The 16,612-nt window shown below is 40.5% G+C and overlaps 1 long non-coding RNA gene across 2 annotated transcripts; it reads left to right on the top strand.

Moving 5' to 3' along the window:
* The first annotated feature begins 11,647 nt into the window (after window positions 1–11,647).
* Window positions 11,648–12,859, top strand: LOC145037612 (uncharacterized). 2 transcript variants are annotated; one of them, XR_013678923.1, is made up of 3 exons: window positions 11,648–11,676; window positions 12,474–12,594; window positions 12,799–12,859. It is a non-coding gene; the product is annotated as an uncharacterized LOC145037612 (long non-coding RNA). The 2 variants fall into 2 exon arrangements; XR_013678922.1 differs by lacking the exon at window positions 11,648–11,676 and adding an exon at window positions 12,239–12,287.
* The last annotated feature ends 3,753 nt before the right edge of the window (window positions 12,860–16,612 follow it).

Raw genomic sequence — 16,612 nt, 5'->3', positions numbered from 1 at the left:
TGTTTTTCCTTGTTAGTTTATCATTATGAACTGAAACTAAGTCATTCATACTAAATATTATTCATTCATTTTGGAACACGTATTATTTAACTATAAAAAGTATAGTTTGATAAATTCACAACACTAATACATTTCCATAAAAGAATTCATACATATTACATACATTTTAGATAAACTATAATAGGTATAGTTTATGATACATCACTCAACACACTCGTACAAAAAGGGTACATTCATACAAGAAAGATTTATATTCACACACATTTCACGTAAACTTGTTAACCTATGTTGTGAGACTCTCTCTCTCTCCCCGTACGTCCGAGTGCGGGATATAATTCCTGGTAGTTATAATCAGAATCTCCTTGAGGGAGAACGTGATACTTGTATATAGATCTATATTGGGTTTGACACCCCACACCTTGCTGCTAGCTACAGTGGGACCTGCAGGTCTACGGGTGACAAATGTCATTTCATTTTCGCGACGCCTGAGAAACGTTGTGGTAGGTTCACATAGTCACAGTATGATTATAGCAACTCACCTAGGGAGTTAACAATTCATAAAGTTTACGGGATTTCATAAAACCGAAGTAGGTTTTAGGTTGATTAAAAATTTACTTTCCATATCATTTTAAACTCACGACATTTCTACTAAGTAATGATGATTTCTTATACATTTTGGCCTTTGGTTATAAGGCAACATTTTACGGATTTCAAGGAAAATATCGGATTTTTCTTAAACAAACGCGACATTTACATGTGAAAGACTTCTACTAAGATTATTAATAAAAGCTTATCAACTCACCAACCTTTGTGTTGACACTTTTCAAACAACTTGTATTCTCAGGAAAACACTAAACAGATAATCAAGTGCTTTTGAGGATGGGACGTTAAGGCGTCAAACTTTTCATATTTTGACAACATATTGTAATTGATTTTGGAACATGTAATTCATACAAGTGATGTAACTTTTTCAATTATATATATGTTGGTTGTGTTTGCTTAAATTACTATTGAAATTGTGGTTATGATACTATACATGAAGTCCTCCACCCCCAGACGTTTCCGCCATCCTTGGTTTGGGGGTGTGACAGATTGGTATCAGAGCACGGTTTATAGTGAATTAAGTATGTCAATCCACATAAGATATACAAACTATAAACACATTTGGGACTAAAAGTCTCTGATTCTTAAAATGCTTTAACGAGTTGTACTTTTAGAAAACAAATAATTTCTTGTTTTAAAGTATACTTACATGCATTCTATACCAGCATGGTGTCATAACTTAGGAGAACATAAATTGAAAGAGGAGGAGTCGAACATTATTAATACGCCTTAGCATGTGTAATCAGTTCTGGGAGGGATATAGCCTGATCAACTATATCCGTCCAAGAAGTAAATTACGCACACTAAGGAATACTCGTAATGAGCGACAAATCTGATAACCTAATTACAGTCCATTAAGAACACGCTAAGAACCAAATATAAACATTTAAAAATACTATAGGAGTATTTGTACGTTTCTATAGCGCCAGATTATTATTTTCCGATATGTGCTTCTTAACCCCGTTTCTCGTGCAGACGACATGGCAGGATTTCATATACCCGGGGACCCCTATTTTCCCAATCAGGGAAACGCGGGATGGATCGATGATGAGCCCGAGGAGGATCCCGAAGAGGATCCCAAGGAGGAGCCCGAGGAGGAAGACGAACAAGAAGAAGAAGAGGAAGACGACCAAGAAGAAGAGGAAGACGAAGAGGAAGAAGAGGAAGGTGATGAGATAGTCATGTTTGGGAACGAAGCGGAGGAACCACTAGAAGTATTCAACCCTCCCTACATCGCGAGGGTACCCGCGCACCGTTTTGGATACAACGGACCTGAACCCCCTTGGGTAACAACGATCGAAAGATGGAGCCGACAACAACGCCAGCGGTCACCATATGGCTACCAACGAGGTTACTATGCTCTCACTCATGGTGGACCGGCTGACAGAGCTCTCCCCGTCACGATACAACGAATAGCAAGTATGGATGATCGTGGTAGGACGACGACCGATCAGGTCTGGGAGTTAAGTGCCATCGTACAGTCTACTACTGATCGCACCAGAGACCTAGAATGAGACTCCCACCACAGAGACCAACTCATTCAAGACCTTCTCGCAGCTCAAGCAGAAACAAGAAAGTATCGAGAAAGATACATGGCACTCAAAGAGAGAATGGTTACAGCCGAACGCAGATTGGCGGAACTACAGGGCGCATCGACATCATCGCAGCCTCCGTCAAAGAAGAGTCGCAGTGATTAGAACTCGTTACTATTCCCACGTCTTAGCAGTAAAATTTTATGAGTACGCGTTGGTGCTACTCTTTGTATGTAGGTCGACCCTGCGACTATGTGATTACACTATTCAAAGGGCTTTTGTAATGCCAAAACTACCTTTTGTAACGATGTAATGTAGACCCTTATGAGGTCAAACTTTTCCCTCTAAACGTTATGTACTAAAAGTTATCAATGAAATTTTGCATGTGTTTTATTTATTGAATGTTTGGCACTATACATCATAACCTGATCACACAAACAGTTTACGAATAATAAAGTTATGATAAAATACAAGAGGGATGAAACCAGTAACACTCGACTCGTTATCACTATTGAAGTCTTACCGACTAGTTATTTTTTTTTTATGACAGAACCATGCCACCAAGGAAAAGACCAAGGCCTTCCAACAACACAGTGCTGCCTCCACCACCACCTCCGCAGTTTGATCCTGCAATGTTCCAGGCTGCAGTAACGGCAGCCGTGGCGGCAGCAATGTCGCAAATGGGAACCAATGGTTCTGGCGGTTCTGGATCCGTAGCTACCAACTCCATTCATGGGGACAGCACGGGGCGTACGAGGGAGTGCTCTTACAAAGACTTCACGAATGGCAAACCCGACCCTTTCAATGGAAGCGGGGGCGTTATCACACTGGTGCAATGGTTCGAAAGGACCGAGGCAGTTTTTGAAATCTGCGCTTGTCCCGAAGCGAGCAAGGTCAAGTATGCGGCATTCACTTTCACTGGAAAAGCACTTACTTGGTGGAATGGCCGAGTTAAATCACTTACTCCTGCAGTAGCTAACGCAATCAGCTGGGAGGATTTGAAAGCCCTAATGTTAAAGGAATACTGCCCGAGGGGCGAAATACAAAAACTTGAAGAAGAACTTTGGAACCTCAGAATGACAGGCACTGATCTTGAAACTTATACTGCCCGTTTTAACGACCTAGCACTCCTCTGTCCAACAATGGTCACTCCAGAAGAGAAGAAGGTGGAACGATATCTCTGGGGGCTGTCATCCCAGATTCAAGATAGTGTATTGGCCTCGAAACCCTCTACCTTTGAGAGTGCTAAGGAATTGGCACAACAACTCATAGATCATAGGGCTAGCCGTGGTACCGTGATAACCACCACCGACCGAACAAAAGGAGGGAACAACAAGAGGAATTTATGGGGCAATACAAAGAAACAACCAATTCAGGACCCCGCCAAAAAGCAACAGATTGTTGCTGTTCGTGCCGCCACTACTGCTGCCGCTCCAGCGCCACCGAAACAGTATACAGGAACTCTTCCAAAGTGCAAAAAGTGTAACTACCACCATAACGGTGCTTGTCGAGAGTTACACTGCAATAACTGTAACAAAAAGGGGCACACCGCACGATTCTGTAGAGCGACTACCCAACCCGCTGCACAAGTCGCTACGACCGCCAACACCGGAGCAAGCCAAACCTGCTATGGATGTGGTGAAACGGGACACTTCAGGAGGAACTGCCCCAAGGAACGAGCCCCTAATGCTGGGGGTGTAGGGAGAGTCCTAACTTTAGGGCAGGGAGAAGCAGTCAAGGATCCCTCTGTGGTTACTGGTACGTTCCTCCTCAATAACTCTTATGCATGCGTACTTTTCGATAGTGGGGCAGAAAGAAGTTTCATAAGTCACCAATTCAAACATATACTTAAGCAAAATTCTCAACCACTAGAAGATTCTTACATTGTAGAAATGGCAAATGGAAAGGTTGAGCGCGCTAATGATATTTACATAGGGTGTACTCTCACTCTAGACAACCATTTGTTCAAAATTGACCTTATGCCGGTCACCATAAAAAGCTTCGATATAATCATTGGTATGGATTGGTTAAGCCTTCATCGTTCCGACATTCTATGTTACGAAAGGGCCGTCCGCCTCAATCTGTCGAATGGCAACGTTCTCACCGTTTATGGCAATAAACCTAGTGCGAACCTACAAATCACCTCTTGTGTTAAAACCCAAAAGTACCTCCGAAAGCAATACCATGCTTTCTTAGCCCACATCGTAGACAAGAAACAGGAGGTGAAGGACATCAAAGAAATTCCAGAAGTATGCAACTTCCCTGATGTTTTCCCAGACGATCTGCCAGGTGTACCACTCACACGACAAGTCGAATTTCGGATCGACTTAATCCCAGGAGCTACCCCCGTCGCCAGGGCTCCATATCGCTTAGCACCGGCAGAAATGCAAGAACTATCCAGCCAGTTGAATGAACTATTGAGCAAAGGGTTCATCAGGCCAAGCTTCTCGCCCTGGGGAGCACCGGTCTTATTTGTAAAGAAGAAGGATGGGTCTTTTCGCATGTGCATAGACTATCGAGAACTAAACAAACTCACTATCAAGAACCGTTATCCCCTACCCTAAATCAATGACCTCTTCGACCAGCTCCAAGGAGCCAGCTACTTTTCAAAAATCGACCTGAGGTCGGGCTATCATCAACTACGAGTTCAGGAAGAGGATATCCCCAAGACGGCATTCAGAACTCGTTATGGGCACTATGAGTTTGTAGTGATGCCATTCGGGTTAACTAACGCGCCTGCGGTGTTCATGGATTTGATGAATCGAGTGTGTCGACCCTTCTTGGATAAATTCTTCATCGTATTCATCGACGATATCTTGGTCTATTCGAGGAGCGAAGAAGAGCACAGACAACACCTATTCTGGAGATTTTAAGAACCGAGAAGCTTTGCGCCAAATTCTCAAAGTGTGAATTTTGGCTCCGTGAAGTAGGATTCCTTGGCCACGTAGTAAGCAAGGAAGGAATACATGTAGACCCCTCAAAGATCAAAGCAATCGAAGATTGGTCAACACCTACAACGCCAACAGAAATCCGACAGTTTTTGGGACTCGCAGGCTACTATCGAAGGTTCATACAAAACTTCTCCAAGATCGCTAAGCCTCTTACCACCTTGACTCAGAAAGGTGTAGTGTTCGAATGGGAAGATAAACAAGAAGCCACCTTCCAGACACTAAAGCAAGCCCTATGCAGCGCACCAGTCTTGTCTCTTCCAGAAGGAACCGATGATTTTGTGGTGTATTGCGATGCTTTGAATCAAGGCCTCGGCTGTGTGCTCATGCAAAGGGGATAAGTCATCGCTTATGCATCAAGGCAACTGAAGACACATGAAGTTAATTATACAACCAACGACCTTGAACTGGGAGCGGTGGTGTTCGCCCTGAAGATCTGGAGGCACTACCTCTACAGCACCAAGTGCACCATCTTCACTGATCACAAAAGTCTTCAGCACATTCTCAATCAGAAAGAACTTAACATGCGCCAAAGAAGATGGGTGGAATTACTGAATGACTACGAATGTGAAATTCGCTACCACCCGGGCAAGGCCAATGTAGTAGCCGATGCCTTAAGCAGGAAAGAATACACGGGTCGCCGAGTAAAATCCCTAGCCATGACCATCCACTCCCAACTGGCCACCCAGATCAAGGATGCCCAATTAGATGCCTTGAAACCAGAAAACGTGGCAAGCGAAGCACTAAGGGGGATGGATAAGAACTTGGAAGTCAAAGGGGATGGAACTCGTTATCTCATGAATTGAATCTGGACACCGAAGTTCGGTGGGTACCGAGACGTTGTAATGAATGAGGCCCACAAGACTCGATACTCCATTCACCCTGGGTCAGATAAGATGTATCTCGACCTCAAAAGGTTATACTGGTGGCCAAACATGAAGGCTGAAATTGCTACTTATGTGAGCAAGTGCCTCACTTGCGCCAAGGTCAAGGTGGAATATCAGAAGCCATCAGGACTACTTCAACAACCGGATATACCCGAGTGGAAGTGGGAGCGAATAACCATGGACTTCATAACCAAACTGCCTAAGACATCAGGTGGGATGGATACCATATGGGTGGTTGTGGACAGATTGACCAAGTCCGCGCACTTCCTGCCAATAAAGGAAACAGACAAGATGGAGAAGTTAACCAGGTCGTACATTAAAGAGATCGTGCGACTACATGGTGTACCAACATCCATTATCTCTGATCGAGATAGTAGATTCACCTTGCGTTTCTGGCAGTCCCTACAGAAGTCTTTGGGAACCAGGCTAGACATGAGTACGGCCTACCATCCATAAACTGACGGACAAAGCGAGAGAACCATCCAGACATTGGAAGACATGCTGAGAGCCTGTGTGATAGATTTTGGTAAGGCATGGGATATCCATCTACCGCTTATCGAATTCTCTTATAATAACAGCTATCACACTAGCATTGGAGTCGCTCCATTCGAAGCTCTCTACGGTCGCAAGTGTAGATCACCACTGTGTTGGACCGAAGTTGGAGATACTCAGCTAGCCAGAGGGCAAGTCCCTGATAGCACCCTTACTGGGCCTGAAATCATAAGGGAAACCACAGAAAAGATCATTCAAATTCGGGAAAGACGAAAAGCGTCTCGTGATCGACAAAAGAGTTACGCGGATAAGTGACGCAAACCTTTAGAATTCCAGGTCGGAGACCGGGTACTACTAAAAGTTTCCCCCTGGAAGGGGATGATACGTTTCGGTAAACGAGGGAAACTAAACCCAAGGTACATCGGTCCGTTCGAAATCCTTGCTAGGATTGGTCCTGTGGCGTACAAACTCCGACTACCACAAGAACTTAGTAATGTACACCCTACCTTCCACGTATCCAACTTAAAGAAGTGTCTGTCTGACGAGACACTCGTAATACCACTCGAAGAAATCGAAGTTAATGAAAATCTCCACTTTGTGGAGGAACCCGTCGAGATCATGGATCGAGAGATCAAGAGAACAAAACAAAGTCGCATTCCCATAGTGAAGGTTCGTTGGAACGCGAAACGAGGGCCTGAGTTTACCTGGGAACGTGAAGATCAAATAAAGCAAAAGTATCCACATCTTTTCCCAAACCTTTGAAGTTCCCAGCCGAATTTAAATTTCGGGACGAAATTCCCTCTAACGGGGGGATGATGTGACAATCGTCAATCTTGAGTCAAGTCAAGTCATCAGGTCAAGCCGGTCAACTCGATTAAACCTTGTGTATTAGGGTTTGTGTTATGTTCGTACTGTATAACTTGCTATATTAATGGGAAAACATCACTTGAGAAAAGTCTCGTGTTAAAAATTTCCTAAGCCCTAGTGCTAATCAATGAACTAAACTGATAAAAACCATGTTGCATACTCATTGGGAGTGTGTGGGATCCTTAACCATGACTTAACGGGGCTCAAGAGACTTGCATTGCGGAGCCAAACACTCACAAATGCCACACTTGAAATCTCTCTCAAATATCTCTCTGTATGAGAAATCTCTCCAAGAATGTCAAATCTCTCCCATATCTCTCCAAGTATGTGAAATCTCTCTCAAATATCTCTTTGTATCAGAAATCTCTCCAAGAATGTCAAATCTCTCCTAAATCTCTCCAAGTATGCGAAATCTCTCTCAAATATCTCTTTGTATGAGAAATCTCTCCAAGAATGTCAAATCTCTCCCAAATCTCTCCAAGTATGAGAAATCTCTCCCAAATCTCCCTCAAATAGTTCCCGTAACTTTTTAGAATCATTAGGGTCATTCCGGCCCTTAACCGGGTCAAAAACGGCTTAAAACGGGGTGAAAACGAGAAAAATAGGCTTTAGGAACCGAAACCAAGAAGAGAGGCTTCTTAGGCGAGGACCGAGCCTCTGTTGGCTGTGGCATGCGAGGACCGAGCCTCTGTTGGCTAAAGAATGCGAGGACCGAGCCTCTGTTGGCTGTGGCATGCGAGGACCGAGCCTCTGTTGGCTAAAGAATACGAGGACCGAGCCTCTGTTGGCTAAATGCACGCGAGGACCGAGCCTCGGTTCTCTGTCGCCTCATCTGCTCCCTTCTTCTCGCTCTGTCTCTACCCGCCTCTCTGTCTCTTCCCTACTCTCGGTCTCTACTCCGCCCCTCTGTCTCTTCGCGCCCTCTGTTCTCTCCTCCCCCCTCTCGGTTCCTTCCCTCTCTCTTCCCTCCTCTCGGTTTCTACCCTCCCTCATCTCGGTTTCAGCACCAGAAGGCCGAACCTCGGCCAGACTTCGGGAATTTGTCACTTTTAGCCCATTTTTGATATTTTTGACATTTTAAGCCCGTTTTTCGTGATTTTAAAGCGGGATTTTCTCCAGAAATTATATTTTAACATAATAAACTCTAAATATTCATAATTTAAACATATTTTTATGAAAATCATTATCTAAATAATAAAGATCTAATGTGGGATTTATTTAAGGTGGAGTGTTGACTTTGCCTTAACTTATGACACAAGCAACCACCCCACACCCACTCTATGACCAGCCATACCTCCCCACCTTACCTATGTAACTTCAATGTCCCCTTACACTAAAATTTCACTCACTCCCACGTTTTTTTGAGCTGGAACAAACAACCACACTCCTCATTTTCTCTCATTTCTCTCATTCCACTAAGTAACAAACACCACTTTTCTCTCAAACTTTTTCTTCACAAATTTTCGAGATTCAAGGCTGATTTCAAGTGTTCTTCCACTCTTAGTAAGTAAAAATTCATCCTCCCTATTATTATTTCACTTCCTTCTACTCAAATCTTTGATTGCTTACACAAACTCCATAACCATAATGTTAGATTTTCGAAAACCTTCAAGGCATCTCCAAGTGTTCTTGAATTAAACACTTCCATTCTTCAACAATCATCTACTGAAATCACTTAAGGTGAGTTCATACCCCTACATTTTCATGTTTTCTCAAGTTTTCAGGGGGGGAATACAAGTTAAAACACCAAGAACATAACTAAATTTTTCTAACAGTCTTCATCAGAAAAGTTCAACTCCATTCACGGACTGTTTTGGGCATCTTAAACATTTTTGTTTTCAAAACTGTACAAGGTTCAAATATTTCATGTTTGTAGCTTTAAAATGACTACTTGCACATCTCCATACGATTTTTCTACAATTTATGGTGATTTTTACAAAACTGCCTATCATTTCAAACAGCAATCCGGACCAGTCTGTGATTATGGACTTCTTCACACAAGTTGAAGGTCATTAAAAATCGTGATAAAAATTATGAGTAAACTAGACACATTTTTTGAACTCTCAGAATTTACGGATCTAGTTTTCGACTTCGTATGATTTTTCTATGATTTTTCCAAAACAGGGCAGAATGGCTAAAGTTAGCCAACAGCATGTAAATATCATAACACTTTGTATTATGTTGAGCAAAGTGTATAATCATAAGTTCTAATATTTGAATGTGTTTCCTTGTTAGTTTATCATTATGAACTGAAACTAAGTCATTCATACTAAATATTATTCATTCATTTTGGAACACGTATTATTTAACTATAAAAAGTATAGTTTGATAAATTCACAACACTAATACATTTCCATAAAAGAATTCATACATATTACATACATTTTAGATAAACTATAATAGGTATAGTTTATGATACATCACTCAACACACTCGTACAAAAAGGGTACATTCATACAAGAAAGATTTATATTCACACACATTTCACGTAAACTTGTTAACCTATGTTGTGAGACTCACTACAAGAAAAAAGGCCTTTTACGACGCGCAAAATACGACGCTCATTGATCTATGTTACGCAAAGGAGAGTGACATTAGAAAAATGTCATCTCTTCAAAAAATTTAAGGATAGAAGACACGCATTATTGCGCGCCCTTAAATTAGTGTCTAAAAAAAACACGGAGGGCACCTATAATAAAATGCACGTCGTCTAAGGATGTCACTTTATAATTTTTAATGGAACGCGCGTTCCATCCTTTAACAGTAGGGGGAAATGAAATTCTGAAAAAATTAAAAATCCCGCCTTCCTTTTTTTTCTCCTTTCCCTCTTGCCCTGGACGCTCCTTCCTTCCCCCTCCCGACATTGACTGCTGCTTACTTCTTCCCTCACTTCTACTTACTGGAACCACCATATCTCCCACTCGATGTTGAAATTGTTAGAAAAAGCCCTAATTATACTCTCAAGTCTAAATACAGAAAAAATAGAAGATGGTGAAGAAGTAGCAGTAGAAAAAGCCCTAATCGGAGGTGGTCCTGTTCTTCATTGTTTCTTCGATGTTGGAATTGTTAGAAAAAGCCCTAATCGGAGGTGGTCCTATTCTTCCTCCCACCACGATTCCCAGCTTTTGTTCGCCGGAACACCGATTCCACCGTGGTTTCTGATCCACGCTGACCAGTCGTCCCAGTCTTCAATGATTTTCTGCCATTCAAATCCGGATGGGTTCAAAAGAAAAGGGGCGAACAGCCACGACACGACTAGGAACCACATTGAGATGGTTAGGTGGCTCTGTATTTGGCGCCGCCGTGGAGAATTGTGCGACCGAAATAGTGAAGTTTGGTGCCAAGAGAGAAGGTGAAGAAGACAGCGGAGAGCTGGAGGTTCATGATTATTAGACACACACACACACACACACATAATTGAATTCCATTTCTAGGGCAATAGCAGGCAACATCGACACACTCTAAGATTGCAACCTTCTCACCGTCCGTCTGTTTGGTATGTCTCCTCCCAACGTTGATGGTGGTGTTGCCGTCTCAACTACTCATCTCCTCCACCACCGCCTTCCATTCCATCTTTGTTTGCTCCTAATTCCATCTTTGTTTGCTACGTGTCCATCATAAATGATTTTTCTTTTTGTTTTTTTTTTTCTGGCAGAGGGACGTCAACTCAAGAAGGGGCGTCAAAATTTTGAAATTGGAGATGGAAAATTTCTGCTTTCGTCTACGTCTTCTATGTTCCATTGTCGGATCTAACCACCTCCGTATCCTCAACGATCGCCTGCAATATTGTTGATTTTGTTGATGGTTTGAAGGTTTAGGTTCAATCGATTGTCCTACTCTAGCCATGTCACTTTCTTGGCGGATTCAGTTAGATTCCCTTGACCTTCGAATTTCTGGACCTGTAGATCGATAGGTGCGATGGTTGTTAACACTTGCCACTGTTGAAAGGTTCTATGTCTTTAATGGTCCGGCCTCATACCCGGTCCTCATCTGTTACTCTACCCCTGTATAATCACTAAATCATCATATTCTTTCAATTTTCTCCAATTAAATTCATTAGTATTGTTTTGTTCCATTTCCAAATACCGTTGATACGGTAAAAATCCATGAGGATTTGGAGATAATACTTACATGTTTGTTGTTTTGGCCGCCGCCCACCAGGTGTTTGATTAAATGCCTAGATGACTTATTCTATTATGTTATCATGGTTTTATCTGTATTTTATCATCGCTTCATTTTGTTTTCTTAATAAATTACTTTTACCTATTTCAGAAAAGTCAACCTAGGATGGGCTTCATGGTAAATTAAGAAGATTAGAGGGACCACAGAAGGTTGACGCCTCAACAGGTCTCGCCCATTTTCATTACTCTTTGATTTTAGAATACTTTTGATAAGGTTTGTTCAATTTAATGACCCCATCTGCATCTAGCTTAATTTATGAGATTAATTGTATGATTTAGGAACCCCATTAGTGTGCGAGGAGTACTCCTTATTGGAAGCAACTATGTTTGGATTTCGAGTTCATAAGCTTAAGTCTTCATTTTTCCTAATTAAGGGTCTCTCTACTATGTCTATGTGAGGGGTATTCCCTCATCATCTGATTTATGCTTCATTTAGTATTTTTGTTTTGACATATATGATAATTCTAGACTTTCACCCACATATGTTGATCTGATTTTTTATTTTAAACACCTCTACTTTAAGTTAATTGCATATTTTAATGTTCTGGGTCCGATTACCTTGGTTTTAAAAACCAGAACATTGACTGTAATCCTGCTTTTATTGTTCTGGGTGACACCTTCTGATGTAAAGGATCAAGTTGATTTAGATGTGAAGGAAAACGTTGATTCTTATGTGTTTTGAATAAGTTTCAGATGGGAATGGAATGGTAATGTGAAGGTGGAGGTGAAAGTGGTTGGCCATGCAATGTTTGATACTTCTAAAGTAGAGAATATCATGTATGATTAAATTTTTATATTTGTTTTTCTTGATTAATATTTGTATCTTTGTTATGTACTATTTAGTATGATGGAATCAGAAAACAAATGGAATGGGAATGAAAGAAATTAGTTTTTAGTATATTAAGTTTTCTAATTTTCTAAAGAATAGTTTCTTCTTTAGAATTATTTGTATTTTTCTTTTAGGGTTTTCATTTTAGAATCATCAAATTCTACCAAAGGGAAGAGACAGCTTCTTAAGCAATATGAATTTCATTCCCCTAATCAACAATATTTAGCCCGTTAATGGTACTTAATCATCTATCAGGTAGAAGCTTTCAAGATTCAAGTTTTTGATGATTATGTAGTAATTGTAGCATAAGTAACAGTTGATGAATATCCTTTCTTTCCGAGTATCTTGCTGTACTTTTGTTTTAATATATGCATACCAACTTTGTATCTGTAACTAAGATATCATTTCTGTTTGGTAAGATAATATAATAATTAATAATTTATTTTGTAAATTTTTCAGGTCAACTTTTTCAGAACTTTTATGCATTAAATGACCGCTTTCTATGCCGATTTTCCTGGTATGAATTACAATGGAATCAGAGTTCGCTATTCTATTCCATTGTATGTTTTGTTTCTACAAAAAATGGAATTCAATTATGTTATGTTCTTTTGGATATAAGTTTGTAACACATGGGATTTATGATTGCAGCAAACAATCTTTCTTTTCTTTCCAGACATGATTAAAGGCATGTTTTTGGCTGTAGTTATTGGACCACCTGTTGTGGTTGCCATCATTTTAATAGTACAGGTATTATTCTATCTCTGAGAAATTTCATTTGCCATGTCATCAAAAGTTGCCAGATGGACTATTATCTTTCATGTTTGAGTTGGTTCTCAACTTGTAGAAGAATAACATAAAATATTTTGGCATCTGAGTGTAAAAAATAATATTTGAACTCATAAGTTCCATAATAATACTTTATTGTGTTACATGTACTTTATTACTTACTCATAATATATAATTCAATCTGATTATTGATTATGTTTGGTGAGATATGTTCTCTGTTCTTGATGCTGCATCTGATAAGGAACCAAAAGTGAGGACTTTTTTTCCCCCTGACACTTGAAATAACAAGGTAAGGAGAGCATTCTAAACATTCTGGAAACTTTAAAAGAAGAGGGAAATAGGGTCTTGTTCAATGCTTTAGCTGTGTTTGCTCTAAGGGAGATCAACTTATCAAAAGTAAGTTACTGTTTCACCCTTTTATTTAATATTTTTGTGATTGAATGAAAGTCTTAATGAAAGTAATTGACAACCCTTTCTCTGTAAATGATGTTGTGATTGTGGGAGAGGTGTTGTGTTTTTCTCTGTTGCTAGGTAACCTTCTCAACAACAACATTCTACTTAAGCAGGTGAGTAATCAAGATTAAGGGAGACTTGTAATCATGTTTGACATTCCTTTCCAGTAAGAAATAGAGTTGTATGATTATTTGTTAGTTTTATAGGAATGTATAACCCATGTTAGCAATGTATTATTTTTGTTTAACATTTGAATGATTCTTTGTATGACATTACAATTTGTGTAATTTATTTTATTTTTTGAGTATGAAATTTTATTTTATATTATGCAATGGATTGTATTTTTTGTATATGGTATTTTATTTCTATTATGAGAAATTAAATGAAAATTTAATTTAAAAATTAATAAATATATAAATTTATTTTTTTTAAACATTTAAATTTACGATACGCAAAAATGTGTGTCATCTTCATTTATGACATGGCCTTTCTTGACAGGGGCTTTCTTGATACGCATTGCGTGTCATTAACACGCGCGTCGTAAGGTTACGACACGCGAATGCGTGTCATCTTCCTTTATGACAGGGCCTTCCTTGATACGCATTGCGTGTCGTAAACGCGCGTCGTAATTGCGCGTCGTAAATGAGCGTCGTAAATGCGTGTCGTCTCTCTTTATGACAGGGCCTTCCTTGACACGCATTTGCGCGTCGTCTGAGCCTTTTACGATGCGCAATGAGCGTCGTAAAAGGCCTTTTTTCTTGTAGTGACTCTCTCTCTCTCCCCGTACGTCCGAGTGCGGGATATAATTCCTGGTAGTTATAATCAGAATCTCCTTGAGGGAGAACGTGATACTTGTATATAGATCTATATTGGGTTTGACACCCCACACCTTGCTGCTAGCTACAGTGGGACCTGCAGGTCTACGGGTGACAAATGTCATTTCATTTTCGCGACGCCTGAGAAACGTTGTGGCAGGTTCACATAGTCACAGTATGATTATAGCGACTCACCTAGGGAGTTAACAATTCATAAAGTTTACAGGATTTCATAAAACCGAAGTAGGTTTTAGGTTGATTAAAAATTTACTTTCCATATCATTTTAAACTCACGACATTTCTACTAAGTAATGATGATTTCTTATACATTTTGGCCTTTGGTTATAAGGCAACATTTTACGGATTTCAAGGAAAATATCGGATTTTTCTTAAACAAACGCGACATTTACATGTGAAAGACTTCTACTAAGATTATTAATAAAAGCTTATGAACTCACCAACCTTTGTGTTGACACTTTTCAAACAACTTGTATTCTCAGGAAAACACTAAACAGGTAATCAAGTGCTTTTGAGGATGGGACGTTAAGGCGTCAAACTTTTCATATTTTGACAACATATTGTAATTGATTTTGGAACATGTAATTCATACAAGTGATGTAACTTTTTCAATTATATATATGTTGGTTGTGTTTGCTTAAATTACTATTGAAATTGTGGTTATGATACTATACATGAAGTCCTCCACCCCCAGACGTTTCCGCCATCCTTGGTTTGGGGGTGTGACAGATATTCATGATTTGAGTAGAATGAAGTGAAATAATCATAAGGAGGATGAATTATACTTACTAAGAGTGGAAGAACACTTGAAAATCAGCCTTGAATCTCGAAATTGGAGTGGGAAAAGTTTGAGAGAAAAGTGGTGTTTGATACTTAGTGAAATGTGGGCAAATGAGAGAAATGAGGAGAGAGGATGTTTGTTCCAGCTCTAAAAACGTGGGAATGAGTGTAAATTGAGTGTAAGGGACATTGAAGTGACCTAGGTAAGGTGGGGAGGTATGGCTGGTCATAGAGTGGGTGTGGGGTAGTTGCTTGTGACATTGGATAAGGCAAAGTCAACACTCCACCTTTAATAATTCACCCATTTGATTTTTATTATTTAAATAATGATTTTCATCAAAATATGTTTAAATTATGAATATTTAGAGTTTATTATGTTAAAATATAATTTCTGGAGAAAATCCCGCTTTAAAATCACGAAAAATGGGCTTAAAATGTTAAAAATATCAAAAATGGGCTAAAAGTGACAAATTTCCGAATTCTGGCCGAGGTTCGGCCTTCTGATGCTGAAATCGAGAGGAGGGAGGGTAAAAACTGAGAGGGGAGAAGGGAGAGGGTAGGAACCGAGAGGGGAGAAAGGAGAGAGAGGGAACCGAGAGAGGAGAAGAGAGACCGAGAGAAGAGAAGAGACGGAAAGGAGAGAAGGAGCAGAGACCGAGAGGAAGGAAGAGAGAGCAAAGACCGAGAGGCGGGTAGAGACAGAGAGTGAAGAAGCGACAGAGAGGAGAGGAAGCAACAGAGAGGCGGAAGGCGAACAAAGAGTGAGAAGCGACAGAGACCGAGGCTCGGTCTCAGCTACAGTGATTCGGTCCTCCGGTTTCGGCCAACAGAGGCTCGGTTCATCCAGGAGAGAAGGCGACAGAGACAGAGAGGCGCGAAGAGAACAGAGAGGAGAGAAAGAAGCAGAGACCGAGAGGAGCAGAGACCGAGGCTCGGTCTCGCATGCCTCAGCCAACAGAGGCTCGGTTCTGGTCCTAAGAGGCCTCTCTTCTTGGTTTCGGTTCCTAAAGCCTATTTTTCTCGTTTTCGCCCCGTTTTAAGCCGTTTTTGACTCGGTTAAGGGACGGAATGACCCGAATGATTCTAAAAAGTTACGGGAACTATTTGAGGGAGATTTGGGAGAGATTTCTCATACTTGGAGAGATTTGGGAGAGATTTGACATTCTTGGAGAGATTTCTCATACAAAGAGATATTTGAGAGAGGTTTCACATACTTGGAGAGATTTGGGAGAGATTTGACATTCTTGGAGAGATTTCTCAAACAGAGAGATATTTGAGAGAGATTTGGGAGAGATTTCTCATACTTGGAGAGATTTGGGAGAGATTTGACATTCTTGGAGAGATTTCTCATACAAAGAGATATTTGAGAGAGGTTTGACATACTTGGAGAGATTTGGGAGAGATTTGACATTCTTGGAGAG

This window comes from Lactuca saligna, chromosome 3 (genome assembly GCF_052625555.1).
Source record: "Lactuca saligna cultivar CGN05327 chromosome 3, ASM5262555v1, whole genome shotgun sequence".
Taxonomy (NCBI): Eukaryota; Viridiplantae; Streptophyta; class Magnoliopsida; order Asterales; family Asteraceae; genus Lactuca; species Lactuca saligna.
Note: the sequence above shows the minus strand (reverse complement) of the source record. Positions and strands in the feature narration are given on the sequence as shown.